The 16869-nt window shown below is 34.1% G+C and overlaps 1 protein-coding gene and 1 pseudogene across 1 annotated transcript in view; both read left to right on the plus strand.

Annotated features, from left to right (window-relative positions):
- LOC125998229 (cytochrome c oxidase subunit 7C, mitochondrial) overlaps positions 1-16869 on the plus strand; it is an 867002-nt gene that overhangs the window by 552332 nt on the left and 297801 nt on the right. The window lies entirely within an intron of this gene.
- On the plus strand, positions 11136-11599 carry LOC125998120 (60S ribosomal protein L21-like; annotated as a pseudogene).

A 16869-nucleotide genomic window follows, 5' to 3' on the forward strand; every position in this document is an offset into this window, starting at 1 on the left:
TTCTTTCTTTCTTTCTTTCTTTCTTTTTCTTTTTTCTTTTTTTTCTCTTTTCTTTCTTTTTCTTTCTTTCATTTCTTCTTCTTCTTTCTTTCTTTCTTCTTCTTTCTTTCTTTCCTATATTTTTGGGTTTTAACCCATGCTTTTTGCTCAATGATCATTGCCAGCTATGCTCAGGTTTGTGAAATGTGAAAGCCAGGTCAGCGATGAGCAAATCAATTTTCTACCTGCTGTACTATCTCTACAGCCCCCCCCTTTTTTTACTTTGCATCTATAATGAACATGGAATGTTATAATGCACTTACTATATTTGTGTTCTGTAATTTAGAATTCCAGCTATGATATGGTTTATTCTCTGCAAATGAAGTACTTCCATTGAAACATTTTCGCATTAAACACTTGTTAATTTAGGTGCTATAATTACACTGGTAACAACATATTGCAGAAGAAATCCTGAATCGTATATCTTAGGTTTTCAATCCAATTTCCCCTGTGATGTCCTCATTCTATCTATTTGGATAGATTCATGAAAAATTTAGTTGGACATAAGTTACAGATATCATAATTTGTTAACTATTCATATGGGATAGTGAATATCAAAGATTTATATGTAGAATCACGCTGTGACTTAAATCATGAATCCAGTTGGAAACAATTTGTCATATTAATATTACCTAAGTCACACAGACATATATAAGGTTTTCAAAGGTATTAAGTGAACAGGGAAAAATGAGTGAGCGGGGAAAAAAAGCCACCCAAAGGCACAAAACGTGAAAATCCATATTTAGTTGAATAGAAAAGGGAAAATTTGAAATATGAAAAGAAAACTAAAACCTTTTTATGGTGATGTGATAAGTGGCAATATTACTCCTTCTCACCTTGCCAAACAAAAAGGAGCAGGCTAAACAGTTCAGCACTTGGGAGTCACTTAGTACAATTATCAGCAGCATTTGTAGCCAGAGTTTTGGGCTTGAACTCAGGGTATCAGATATACTAGTCATGTGCTCTATGACATCAGCTATTTCTTTAGCCCTGGAAAAAAATATTTGCAATAAATCTGCTTATATATCTATGCTATACAAGTTTAACTTAATGTAGTTCATTAGAAAAAGTAATTATTAAATTTGTTATTATGCTTTACTTGATCAAAAAGAAACTATACTTTCTAGTCAATAATTTACGGAGAATAAAATGGAAAACACCAGTGTTTCTCTGTAATGCTTTCTAATCATTTTTTTGGATGATTTCTTGCTTTTATTCACATTACTGAATGTTGTCTTCTAAGATAGAAATTAATATTTTGCCCAATGGGTATTCATTTGAATGAAGAATGGATATGTAACAGTACTCAAACTTTATTTTGATCCCTCAAGACACATAATTTCAAAGATTTTAGATAACTCAGGATGAGGTGCTTATAATCATTCAATTTCTGATTTCTCTTATAGAAATTTTCATATTAGTCTTCACTGCCAAAAACCTCAAAGTTGAAAAAATATCCTTTAGGCATATTTCAGATATCAGCTAGAAATTTTTTTGCGAACACCAAAAGTTAATATTGTAATTTTGATATTGTACCTCAGAAATTTCTTCTCAGATAATTAATTCTAAGTATATCTATGACCTCAGTTGTATATTTTGGGGTTTTTTGCGGGGTCAACCTGGCAGTGCTCAGGGGTTACTCCTGGCTCTGTGCTCAGATTTCACTCCTGACAGGCTCAGGGGACCATATGGGATGCCAAGATTCGAACCACTGTCCTTCTGCATGCAAGGAGAACACCCTGCCTTCATGCTATCTCTCTGGCCCCTCAGATATTATTTAACTTAAATTTTTCATATAAAAGTTGGAACCAGAGATATAGTATGGAGGTAGAGCATTTGCCTTGCATGCAGAAAGATGGTGGTTTGAATCCTGGCATCCCATATGGTCTTCCGATCCTGTCAAAGTGATTTCTGAGCGTAGAGCCAGGAGGAACTTTTGAGCACTGCCGGGTATTACACAAAAACAAAGCAAAACAAAACAAACTAAATTTTTCGTATAAAAGTTAACATATGAGTGCATATGACTAATAAATTTAACTTGATTAAATTTAATATTAATTACATGTATGTTATATATTAATAATATGACAAATATAAATAATTGTGAAACATAGTAACACTTAAAAGTATCTTAAAATTTAATTAAAATAAATTAATATATTTTCCAACTATTCATATTTAATTTATATTTCCTCTTAATAGGCTTATAGCTAACCAAATATAATGGCATCAAAATAATTATAAATAAGATGCAGGGAAACATTTAAGGAAAGAAAAATGAAGTGATGTAGTTTTAAAATTAATGAAGATCAGGGCCAAAGAGGTAGCACAGTTGTAGGGCTTTTGCCCATGGCTTACCCATGGATGGACCTCATTTCAATTTCCCTGCATCCCATATGGTCCCCCAGACATGAGCAATTTCTGAGCACATAGCATGAGCTACCCTAAGCATCACTAGGTGTGGCCCCAAGAAACCCCAAAATAAAAAATTAAATTAAATTAATGAAGATCACTTATTTAAGAGCTTATTTACTTGAATTGTTTAAGTTACAGAGATCAAAACATAATGAACAAACAGAAACAGTTTCTGTCTTCAAATGCTTGACATCTTAGTAACAGAAGGAAACTAAGATTATCAATAGTGTGATGATATGAGATAAATTACAGAAATTGGAATATTGTTTTTGCAAATTAACATGAGAGAAATTTAAATCGAAATATCTGCAATGTTTTTAACTAGAGTTAGGTAAGAGTTAAAGAACTTATTTATTTTTTCAAGTACTACTTTGAAAATAGCACATAGATATGTAGAATCACACATCAAAACATCTGGTGTATTTGTTCAGTATAATTTTATTACTTGCCTAGGTGCAGGGTGACAGAATTCATCAGTGACATGACCAGAGTACTGAGTAATTAGAATGAGAATGTTAGAATTAGATCATTAGCAGCCTGCCTTTTTGCCTAATGAAAGGGTATCTACTGTAATTACTAACAGAGAATTAGAATGATATCATATTCAGCAAGGATTGTGCTCATTTGCACGTAGTGTATATACTACAAACTTTTTAAAACAAAGGACATGGAAAAGATTGTGATTAATAAAGGACACAGGATTCACTTAGCTGGATCTTGTTAGCCCCCCCCAAAAAAATACAAAGACTTTTTGTTGCAATATTGCTATTGATTGTTAACATTTTCTAAGAGAGCCACTTCATGCCATTGAAGGCTTATTGATTATTACAAATATTCACTCATCATCACAAATATATTATGTGTTAATACCCTTCCAAATCCATACCCCCATACTTTGTATTTTTTTGTGTTTTAAAAAACATGTAATATTTTTTTTGTTTTTGACTTTTGGGCCAAACTCGGCAGCACTCATGAGTTGCTTTTGGCTCTGTGCTAAGACATTTATCCTGGCAGGCTCAAGGGACCATATGAGATGCTGGAGATCAAACCCGAGTTAGTCCTGGGTCTGCAACGTGCTAGGCAAATGACATACAACTGTGCTATCACCCAGGCCCAAGACAGGTAATCTTAATTTCATCAATGGATCCCCTGAATTCTGATTTACTCTGACATTTTGCCCAAAATTTTTCATCAATGTATAGAAATTCTTTAAAAAATTAAGAACAATTTAAACAATTAAATATATTTTAAAACAATTTATAAAGGTGAGAAGGAAAAACAAAGAAAAGGTGGGCATTTTTCTGTTTTTTCTATGTTTTTTTTCTCCTAGGCAGGCAGTGGTTGGTCTATTCCTACATTGGGAGGTTGAATTCTCACATTCAGAGCCATTCTTTTTGAATTAATGAGTCACTTCCTGAACTGTTCTCTTCACACCTAAAGGTGTTAATAATATTATGTAGTTCCTACATCAAATTATCTCACTCTTCACTCTCACTTTTTACTTGCCCTATGATATTGGAGATAGCACTTTTCCAAACTCTTTTCAAGAATCAGCTTGATTGAATATGTCACTTATTTTTATGGAAACTTTAAAAAAGTTCTTCTAATGACTTGGAATAGTCACATTCTCATTTAGCTGTAGAAAATGTTTCAGTACAATAAAATTTTCATGAATTCTTCTTATCATAAACTTATCTTCAATTAACAATATGTATACCTTTCTATGTATCTAGAATTCTCCCAGTTTTCATTGAAGAAAAGCAAATTTGAATGGGATTAAAAATAGGTATATCATATACTTCTTTCACTGGTGTCCTTCATGCTATCATCATTAATTAACTAAATGATTGTATAAATTCCATCTACACTTTCCCTAATTTCCTCAAAACATCATGCTTTTAAAATTGTATTATTTTATTTATCATCATTATTATTATTATTATTTGCATTTTGGGCCACACCAGTGACTCTCAGGGGTTACTCCTGGCTATGCACTCAGAAGTCACTCCTGGCTTGGGGGACCAAATGGGATGCCACAAGAGAATCGAACTTCGATCTATCCTAGGTTAGCACATGTAAGGCAAATACCCTACTGCTTGTGTCACAGCTCTGGGCCCAAAATGGTATTATTTTAATATAATGCAAAAATATACATAGCTTATTACCAAAGTCAAACCATTTTATGTAGCATTATTAATGTATATATTAGATAAAGTTTTACTTACACCAAACTAAAATAAATTTTCATCTTAAAGTATAATTAAAGTATGAATTATAGGTAGTTTCAAATTTGATAGCTTTTATTTTCTCAACATTTAGTAATTAATTATACTAACATTTAATAATTATATTCTTTAATATAAATATATTCTTTAATATAAAGCTATAATATAAACTTATATTGACATCTATAAGAGAAAATATTTATATTACAGAACAACTGTATATATAAGATCCTTTAGATTTTATAGAAATCTAAAATTTATAAATTTTATATCTATATTTTGATATATAAATTAAGGTCGCAAACATTAGCTCAAAATTGGTAAACGTTATGGTCCATAATTGAATATGTTATAATGCTTACTCTAATTACAACATACTTTATATATTTTGATCATTCTATTTAAGTGTTTATATCATAATAGTAATTTTCTTTGATTCAAATTAATAGGATCATTTTGAGGTCAGTTCATATTTTTTCAAAATTCTTGATAATATTGTAAAATTAGTTCACAAAATTTTTCAACAATTTTTCAATAAATCACAAAATTTCCATTTGCAAACCATTTTTATTATACATAATTTATTTGTCAAATATTTATACGAGCTGGAGAGATAGCATGAAGGTAGGGCATTTGCCTTGCATGCAGAGGATGGTGGTTAGATTCCCTGCATCCTCTAACATACGCTGAGCTTGCCAGGAACGATTTCTGAAAGCGTAGAGCCAGGAGAAACCCCTGAGAGCCACCAGTATGACCCAAAACAAAACAAAACAAAACAAAACAAAAAATATATATTTATAGATAATTATCTCAAAATTTGTTGGAATGAACTGGAGGTGAGTTGATACGCCCAGAAAGGGGGAAGCTGCTGAACTCTGCTGGAACTCAGATGCCAGCAACTATCTCTACTGTCTCCTGTGCTGTGCTGCATTCTTGGCCTGATTTCATCCTGTGTGTGGTTTCATCTGCACACGGCTAGCCTTCCCTGGAGGTGAGTTGATACGCCCAGAGAGAGAGGAGCCAGAGGAGTGTGGCCTTTCCAATTTGCTACGCGGCCATGCACATCATTTAGCCAAAGAATACAACCACAACACACAGAAAAACCCACAATACAAGTGTGACAATGGGGAAACAACACAGGCCAGTGCCAGACATAGAGAATGAAGATGGCAACTCAGATGACTAGAACATGGCCAACCAACTAATCAGTCTCTTAGATAAGGAGTTTAGAGTCGAAATATGGAAGATGTTCAAAGACCTCAAAAAAAGTATAGAAAAGAACACTAATAAGAATCAAGAGAACATGAATATAGAAATGAGAAAACTCCAAACTGAAATTTCAGGTCAAATAGCAGGTCTGAAAAACTCAGTAAATGAATTGAAGAAAAACATGGATGAGATTTCCCATAGGTTAACAGCAGCTGAGGATAGAATTAATACACTGGAAGATGAGATGAATAACAACTCTATACAGCAGAAGAGATTGGAAAAAAGCCAAAAATAAAATAATCAAACAATGGAAAAATAACTCAAAGAATGGGAACAGATGAAAATAGAAGTCTATGATAAGCTCAACAGAAACAACTTAAGAATCATTGGAGTCCCAGAGACTCAGGAAGAAAATCTCCAGGAAGAATCAATGGTCAAGAACATCATTAAAGAGAAACTAGCAGAGCTAAAGAAAACAAGTGATCAAATCCTGTATGCTCAAAGAGTACCAACTAAAAGAGACCCCAGAAAAAACACCCCGAGACACATCCTATTCACAATGATGAATCCCACAGTGAGAGACAGAATTCTGAAAGCAGCAAGATTGAAAAGAAAAATTACATTCAAATTGAGATTTACTGCAGACCTGTCACCTGACACTCAAGGGCAGAAGGCAGTGGAGGGACATAGTGACAAAACTCAATGAAATAAATGCTTCACCTAGAATATTGCACCCAGCAAAACTCACTTTCAGGTTTGAAGGAACAATACATGGTTTCACAGACAAACAAGAGCTCAGAAACTTTACAGACTCAAAACCATTCTTAAAAGAAAAACTGAATGGCCTACTTTAAGATAAGACTGACCAACTGACATACCAAACTTCGATATAAAGATGGCAATAACTCCTAGGACAATTCTTTCTCTGAATGTCAATGGACTAAATGCACCAGTTAAGAGAAACAGAGTGGCTAAATGGATAACAAAAACTCAATCCAACCCTCTGCTGCCTACAAGAAACGCACCTGAACAGTCAAAACAAACATAGACTCAAAATAAAAGGCTGGAGGATAAATATTCAAGCAAACAACACCCATAAAAAAGCTGGAGTAGCCATACTAATATCAGATGATGCAAACTTTATACTCAGAAAAGTTATAAGGGACAAAGATGGACATTTTGTATTAATCAAGAGATATGTACAGCAGGAAGAAATCACTCTCTTAAACATATATGGACTGAATGAGGGGCCAGCAAAATATTTAATAAAATTGTTGACAAATCTGAAAAATAATATCAATAACAACACAATAATTGTGGGAGACCTCAACACGGCATTGTCAACACTTGATAGGTCAACCAGACTGAACCGCAACAAGAATATACTAGACCTGAAAAGAGAAATGGAAGAAAGAAGCCTAGTAGATATATACAGAACACTCCATCCCCAGAAGCCTGGATACACATTCTTTTCTAATGAACATGGGACATTCTCCAGGATAGACTACATGCTAGCACATAAAACATACCTCCATAATATCAAGAGGATAGAAATTTCACTGACCACAAGGCCCTGAAATTATATGTGAAATACAAAGGAACACAGAAGAAAAACTTTAATACCTGGACGTTAAACAGCCTAATACTGAATAACCAGTGGGTCTGAGATGAAATCAAAGAGGATATCAAAAACTTCCTGAAAACAAATGACAATGAAGACACAAACTATCAGAACCTATGGGACACAGCAAAAGTGGTACTGAGAGGAAAATTTATAGCTTTGCAAGCACACATCAGGAAAGAAGAAGGGGCATACCTGAATAGCTTAATGACTCAGCTCATAGAATTAGAAGGTACTCAACAAAAGACCCAAAATATAGGGAGACAGAAGGAAATAACAAAGCTGAGAAAAGATCAATGAAGTGGAAACCCGAAAAACAATCCGAAAGATCAACGAAAGCAGAAGTTTGTTCTTTGAAAAAATAAACAAGATTGATAGACCACTGACAAAACTAACAAAGAAAGAGAGAGAGAAACTTGATAACTCATATTAGGAATGAAAAAGGAGAGATCACCACTGATATGGCAGGGATTCAAACAGTAATCAGAAACTACTTTGAGAAACTCTATGCCACTAAAAATGAGAACTTGGAAGAAATGGATAAATTTTTGGACTCTTATAATCTTCCATGGTTGAATGAAGAGAATGTAGCATATCTAAACAAACCCATCACTATTGAGGAAATTAAGACAGTAATCAAAGGTCTGCCCAAAAACAAAAGCCCAGGCGCAGAATGATTTACTAATGAATTCTATCAAAACTTTCAAGAGGAACTACTACCAATACTGGCAAGACTCTTTCATGAAATCGAAAATACAGGAACACTTCCAAATAGCTTTTATGAAGCCAACATCACCTTGATACCTAAACCAGACAGAGATGCTACCAAAAAAGAAAATTACAGACCAATATTGCTGATGAATACAGATGCAAAGATCCTCAACAAAAACCTGAAAAATAGAATTCAATGCCTCATTAAGAAGATCATCCACTACGATCAAGTAGGTTTCATCCCAGGAATGCAACGCTGGTTTAACATCCGTAAATATATCAACATAATACACAACATCAACAACAACAAAAATAGAAATCACATGATCATATCAATAGATGCAGAAAAAGCATTTGATAAGGTCCAACACCCATTTTTGATCAAAACTCTCAGCAAGATGGGAATGGAAGGAACCTTTCTCAATATAGTTAAGGCCATCTACCACAAGCCAGAGGCAAATATTGTTCTCAATGGAGAAAAACTAAAAGCCTTTCCTCTAAATTCTGGCACAAGACAAGGCTGTCCTTTCTCTCACCACTCCTTTTCTTTTTTCTTTTTTTTTTTTTTTTGGCCACACCCATTTGATACTCAGGGGTTATTCCTGGCTAAGTGCTCAAAAATTGCCCCTGGCTTGAGGGCACCATATAGGATGCGGGAGATCGAACCACTGTCTTTCCTTGGCTAGCACTTACAAGGTCTTATCTCTAGCGCCACCTCACCAGCCCCTCACCATTCCTTTTCAACATAGCACTGGATGCCCTTGCTATCGTGATTAGGCAAGAAAAATATAGCAAGAGAATCCAGATAGGAAAGGAAGAAGTCAAGCTCTCGCTGTTTGCAGATGACATGATACTCTACTTAGAAAACCCTAAAGACTCTACCAAAAGCTTCTAGAAACAATAAACTCATATAGCAATGTGGCGGGGTTCAAAATTAACACACAAAGAACAATGGCTATCTATACACCAATAATAATAGGGGAGAAATGGACATTAAGAAAACATGGGGCCAGGCGGTGGCGCTAGAGGTAAGGTGCCTGCCTTGCCAGCGCTAGCCTAGGACGGACCACGGTTCGATCCCCTGGTGTCCCATATGGTCCCCCAAGCCAGGAGCGACTTCTGAGCGCATAGCCAGGAGTAACCCCTGAGCGTCACTGGGTGTGGCCCAAAAACCAAAAAAAAAAAAAAAAAAAAAAAAAAAAAAAAGAAAACAACCCCATTCACAATAGTGCCACACAAACTCAAATATCTTGGAATCAACTTGACTAAAAATGTGAAGGACCTATACAAAGAAAACTATAAAACTCTGCTCCAAGAAATAAGAGAGGACACGCGGAAATGGAAACACATATCCTGCTCATGGATTGGCAGAATTTACATAATCAAAATGGCAATACTCCCCAAAGCATTGTACAGATTTAATGCGATCCCTATAAAGATACCCATGACATTCTTCAAATAAGTGGATCAGGCACTTTTGAAATTCATCTGGAACAATAAACACCCTAGAATAGCTAAAGCAATCATTGGAAAAAAGAATATGGGAGGAATTACTTTTCCCAACTTTAAACTCTACTACAAAGCAATAGTTATTAAAACAGCATGGTATTAGTATAAAGACAGGATCTCAGATCAGTGGAACAGGCTTGAATACTCAGAGAATGTTCTCCAGACATACAATCACCTAATTTTTGATAAAGGAGCAAGAAATCCTAAATGGAGTAAAGAAAGCCTCTTTAACAAGTGGTGTTGACACAACTGACTAGCCACTTGCAAAAAATTGAATTTAAAACTCAGTTAACATCATGTCGAAGGTAAAATCCAAACGGATTAAAGACCTCGATATCAGACCCGAAACCATAAGATATATAGTACAACACATAGGCAAAACACTCCAGGACATTGAGACACAGGCATCTTTAAGGAGGAAACTGCACTCTCCAAGCAAGTGAAAGCAGAGATTAATGGATGGGAATATATTAAGTTGTGAAGCTTCTGCCCCTCCAAATGAAATAGCGCCCAGGATACAAAAGCATCCCACTCAGTGGGAGAAACTATTCACCCAATACCCATCAGATAAGGGGCTAATCTCCAAAATATACAAGGCACTGACAGAACTTTACAATAAAAAAAATATCTAATCCCATCAAATAATGGGGAGAAGAAATGGACAGACACTTTAACAAAGAAGAAATACAAATGGCCAAAAGACACATGAAAAAATGCTCCACATCACTAATCATCAGGGAGATGCAAACCAAAACAACTATGACATACCACCTCACACCCCAGAGATTGGCACACATCACAAAGAATGAGAACAAGTAGTGTTGGCGGGGATGTGGAGAGAAAGGAACTCTTATCCACTGCTGGTGGGAATGCCGTCTAGTTCAACCTTATGGAAAGCAATATGGAGATTCCTCCAAAAACTGGAAATCGATCTCCCATGTGATCCAGCTGTACCACTCCTAGGAATATACCCTTAGGAACACAAAATTACAATACAAAAATCCCTTCATTACACCTATATTCATTACAGCACAATTTACCATAGCAAGACTCTGGAAACAGCCAAGATGCCTTTCAACAGATGAATGGATAAAGAAACTGTGATACATATACACAATGGAATATTATTCAGCTGTCAGGAGAGATGAAATCATGAAATTTTCCTATACATGGATGTACATGGAATCTATTATGCTGAGTGAAATATATCAGAGAGAGAGAGAGAGAGAGAGAGAGAGAGAGAGAGAGAGAGAGAGAGAGAGAGAGAGAGAGAGAGAGAGAGAGAGAGAGAGAGAGAGAGAGAGAGAGAGAAACAGAATGGTCTCACTCATTTATGGGTTTTAAGAAAAATGAAAGACCCTTTAGGCCGGGAAGCCATCTTCCATTTTTTCCGGTAAATCACAGTTATGACCAACACAAAGGGAAAGAAGAGGGGCACCCGCTACATGTTTTCTAGACACTTTAGAAAACATGGAGTTGTTTTTTGGCCACATACATGCGGATTTATAAGAAAGGTGATATTGTACATAAAGGGAATGGACACTGTTCAAAAAGGAATGCCCCACATATGTTACCATGAAAAAACTGGAAGAGTCTACAATGTTACCCAACATGCTGTTGGCATTTAAATAAACAAGTCAAAGGTAAGATTCTTAATGTTCGTATTGAGCATATTAAGCACTCTAGTAGTCGAGACAGCTTCGTGAAGCCGGTGAAGGAAAATGATCAGAAAAAGAAAGAAGCCAAAGAGAAAGGAACTTGGGTTCCGTTGAAGCGCCAGCCTGCTCCACCCAGAGAAGCACACTTTGTGAGAAACAATGGAAAGAAGCCTGAGCTTCTGGAACCCATTCCTTATGAATTCATGGCATGAGAGGCATTTTTTTTAAAAATAAAAGATCTCTGAACTAAAAAAAAAATCGGTAAAAAAATCGGTAAAAATCGGTAAAAAAAAAAATCGGTAACATAAACCAATGCTGACACCACTAAAAACTGTGAGGAAAGAATAAGACACTGGCTTTCAGGTGATGAGGATCACTGATTGGAAACAAAATGACACAGTATATAACTTTTCAGCATATTTTTCATCATAAATCATTTAATATAAATATCAGTAGTTTCAGGTTAGGAAATTGTCAAAGAATACTAAAATACATAGTTATTTGAGTTTGCAGTTCTGGATATTCACACAAAGAATCCTATAATAAAATAACAAATTATACAGACAACAGAATTCAGTTACAGTAAATATTTTGCTTTTTGTTTTTGTTTTGGGCCACACCCAATGATGCTCAGGGGTTTATCCTGGCTATGTGCTCAGAAATTGCCCCTGGCTCGGGAGACCATAAGGGAAGCAGGAGGACAGAATCACCTACCGTCCTAGGTCAGCGTGTGCAAGGCAAACGTCCTACCACTTGTGCCACCGCTCCTGCCCTGGTACTTCGCTTCTTCATTATTTCTTTTTACCCTAGATTATTAACTAAAGATATAAGAATAAATTCATTATAAATGGAATAAACGGATTGTCAGATTATTTTCTCTAAGTATTAAACTTTACTTTTCTATTCATTCACTCATTCTGAGTACAAAGAAATTACTCTGTGGGCAGGAATGGCTGAAAATGTGGAGGATGTTTCACTTAATAGTCTTAAGTCTTACATATGAGGTAATTTATTTATTAGATGTGAGGTAATTTATTTATTACTGTCTTGTTCACTAGTCTACAAAAAATCTTCCCTGCTCTCTTATGGAATAAAAATATTCTTTTTGTGATGACTTGAGTCTCCTATTTTCCAATCTGTTAGCTTGTCTCTATAATGCTTTTTCTCTACCTTTCTCTTGATTGATATGCTCTAGATCTCCACTGGAAATTATCTTTCACTGTTACTGTTCAATATTCATTGATTATTTTATGTTAAGTTATATTCTAGCTCCTGTTACTGAAATTTATATTTTATACTCTCAATAACTTTTCAGTTTAATGGTAAAAATAGTCAACAGAAACAAAGTATCCTAAATGCAAACTGTTAAATCAATGACTTTCTATGGTGGATAACAGAATTATAAGTCAATTTGGGTATCGAAAAGACATTCTCACTTTTAAAAAAGTGTTATATTGGGACATAGTATATGAGAAAGAGATTATCAAAAGATCTGGGGAAAATGTATTCTAAAAAAGGACAGTGCAAATATAGCATCATATGATAATAACTGCAACAACCATTATGATTCTCAATAAAGTACAGTATGGCATATGATTATTGGTATAACAATGTTGTGAAAAAAGTAAACCATAAGCATATAAAGTTCCTGCTCTCAATGCAACAATATATCTATGAAAATTTTAAAAAATAATATCAGCAAATTTTTAATATTATAATACATATTAAACCTATTTGTCTACAAACTAAAATACATTATGATATAATTTTCAAAATAGAATAAAAGAATATTCTTAAAATTTGCTGTCTATATTTGCTTAGTATTATTCACTATGTATATCTGCTTATTAAAATATTGTATGTTCAAAGCAAAATAAGTTTATCTGTTGCATTTTTATGTAATTAAAAGAAAACATTGGTCTAAAAGTCTATCACATTTATTTTCAGTAAGTAAAAGATTAGACACTAGATAAATAGTTTATAATGTCATTTTATATCTGTTAATATATGACAGATACATGAAAGAATTAAATATTCATTTTGGAGATAATAAAGTTCTTACTCATACATTACAGAGAATTTGATGCTGGCAATCACATTCACAGGTTTAATTTAAGCAGCTTCCATATATTCTGACATTATCCTAATGGAAAGTTTGAAGAATAACATTAAAACTCAATTTTTAGAAACAACATACTGCCATTGAGTACATATAATGTACTTAGTCATAAAATTAAGACATATTTGATATCAATCTTTGGTCTTATTCCCTTGATTTATTTAGAGGTAAGAATAAAGATATAAGTAATTCCTAGGAAGAAGAAAAAAAAGAAGGGTATGATGACAGGCTTGGTCTCATATCAAATTCTGGCTTTGGAGAAACAAATTGACTCATAGTTTCCCCACTTTAAGCAACCATCAGCTTTATTCCATCCTTCCAGGGTGAAGCAGTTCAGTCAAGAGCCATTATTTAGATAAAGGGGATAGATGCCAGATATCAAAATTCTTATCTTCCCATTCCTGTTTTGTCCTCATAAAGAAGGTAACACTTCTAGTATCTGCAACTCTCTTCCTTTACATAGAATTGGTAAAATCCTGTCATTTATATCTCCTATTGAAGTTATGGTAAGATTTTACTGCTGTTATCAATGACTCTACATTAATCTTGGCTCTCCTCTGGGCCACAACATAACCTCTGACCTCTTATGACTGAAATTTCACATAGAAATTATGTATTTTTCACTAAACATATACCATTTCTTTCTTTGAAAGAATCCCCATCCAGTATTTTTTGGATTCTCTCAATCACTGGGTCCTAAATAAATTAATTAATATTGGAAAGTTCCATGCTTTCATGATAAAGTCCAGCTTTCTGGTCCAACGTTTTTCCCCTAGACACTGTTCTATTTCTCTAGCTCCATCTATATTTAAGTTAAGAAAGGGTAGTTTTTCAGTTTTTGTCTAAGGGGTCAGTCCTGGAAGTCCTTATGGATTCATGTGAGTTGTGAGGGATCTAACTGACTTGTTCTGCATACAAGGTACTAGTACTACCTGTTTGGCCCCTCACAATTGTTTCTCTATACCAAGAGTGTACTTTCCTCAATTTATAATCCTGTAGCCATAACAAATGCTTGTACAAATTACAGTATTTTCCGGCGTATAAGACGACCCCCTAATTTTTCAGTTAAAACATAGGTTTAGGCCTATATTCGCTGTATCAGACAGAACGTTCCTGTGCTGCATGTGTTCCTGTGCTCATGTACCATAGTGAGCCAATCACAACAAGTAAAGGTTCAAAGGTTATACTGTCATAGACTTCCTCTCTGACTCTGGCCTATCTGAGCAGGCTTTTGACAGTGTAGATTCGGTCCAGAACATTGTCGAATTTGCATGCATAAAAAGCCTGCTTGCATTGGCTGAGTTACAGAGGCGGTCCAAGCAGCCTTGCAGTGATTGGTACAGGATCAAGCTGGAAATTCATTTGATGGCAATATCCAGACGATTTTTGTTTAGTGGCATATCGAAATGTTTTTCGGGATATACTTGGCATATAAGACAACCCTGATTTTCGGCTGACTTTTTTTCATTTCAAAAGTCGTCTTATATGCCGGAAAATACGGTATTACAAAGTTTTCTTAAACAGCTCTTTATTTAGCATCATCTGTCAATCAAAATTACTTAAAGATAAAAAGCATCAGTTTCTTTGTCAACAGTATTCCCACATTCTGTAATAGGACTCCTATTTCAATTCTATGTTAGACAATATTCTTAAAATTTCCAAAAGAAAACAGAAAATAAAAACCATAATGGAAAATGTGTCCATGTATTAATTAATAATACATTAAAATATATGGACCACCCAGCACTGTGAGGGGTCATTTCTAAGCACAGAGCCTGGAATAGCTCTTATGTATATTTAATATAGCTCCAAAAAATTACTGTAACTAAAAAATATCTGGCATTATATGTTACTTTTATTATAATACAAAATAAAATAAAAGTATATAAACAAACATTATAAATTTGGGGAAACAGTAAACAATTTTTGTATGATATTCATTAAATACAATACTTTCATTTAAAAATAGAGCCATGCTATATACATATATAGTATGTATGTATTCTTATATATATAAATATATATATATATATATTAGAAACAGGTTCAGAATCTCAAGCAAAGCAATGTGTTTTTCATTTGCTGTGAAACACCAATCTCTCCACTTGTCTGCCCTTATCACCTCTGTGATCCATGATTCAGCACTTCTTTCAGAACTCCTAATAATGTATATACTCCTAATAATGTATATACTGAAGATACTCAATTTACTCTTTGGAATACTAGCTTGGCTAGAGTAAAGAGGTGATTTTAGAAACCTGATTATGTAGCACATTTCAGAATTGGTTAAAGCATCATTCCAATGTAATATTCCTTTTCTTAACTTAGAAAATGGTGTTAGGAACTTAAGGAACAAATAAATGGTTGGTTTTCATAGAGGCTCAAGGAAAGAGATTTTCAATTAAACACAAAGAGAAAAGACTTGGAAATAATACAAATAATAATAGATTGATTGTAATGCATTTATTTCTAAATAAAATTTATTTACTTACATTAGCTTTGCAAAATAGTTATTCTGAAACTCAAAATCTATAGTTGTTATTTTATAATACATAATTTTTTAGTATGATTCTACATAATAATCATATAATGTAGTTGTGCAAGTTAGGAAGCACTATTTTACGTCTCTCTCTATATATATTTGTCTCATTTTACCTACCATCAAGTTTCTAGTATGATCACATTATCTAAATGATCCCCCTTACCCACTCTTCCCAATCTACTTTTTCTTTTACCTGGAAATAGCCAGGTAATATCTTCTTACGATTTTTCCTAAGAATTCAACTTATTTCCACTCTAATTATATTTTCTTTATTTTGTTTTTCCTTTCATTTTCCTCCCTTTCCCCCTTCTTTGTTTATTTTTGAGCCACAAAAAAGCACTTTTGGCTTACTCCTGGATCTGGGCTCAGATCACTCCTGGTGTGCATCAGTGGACTATATATGGGGAGCAAGAGATCAAATCCAAATCTTCAAGATGCATGTTAGTGATTTATCCATTGAGTTTTCCAGAGTCTACACGTTATTTTGCTGTTTTTGAAAACTTACTTGTTGCAGTCATATTTTATGTTTTTTCTTGGACTTTTATTTGGGGTTGGATGTCTAGACATACTAAAGTGGTCAGGAAAATATATTCAATATATGTTTCTTGTCATACACCTGTTGAATTTCTGTGTGTGACAGCAAACAACTTATAATTGATAATTTTGTATATACCTCTAAGAAATGTATATATTCGTAGTACATAATCCAAAAGTTTTGGAATGAAAGGTTAGTATATGTCTATTAAGTTCATATTGTCAGTTACTTCTTTAAATACATGGCACTTATCATTAATTGATGTGTTTTCTTAAAATTTCCTACA

Source organism: Suncus etruscus, chromosome 2, assembly GCF_024139225.1.
Source record: "Suncus etruscus isolate mSunEtr1 chromosome 2, mSunEtr1.pri.cur, whole genome shotgun sequence".
NCBI classification, from domain to species: domain Eukaryota; kingdom Metazoa; phylum Chordata; class Mammalia; order Eulipotyphla; family Soricidae; genus Suncus; species Suncus etruscus.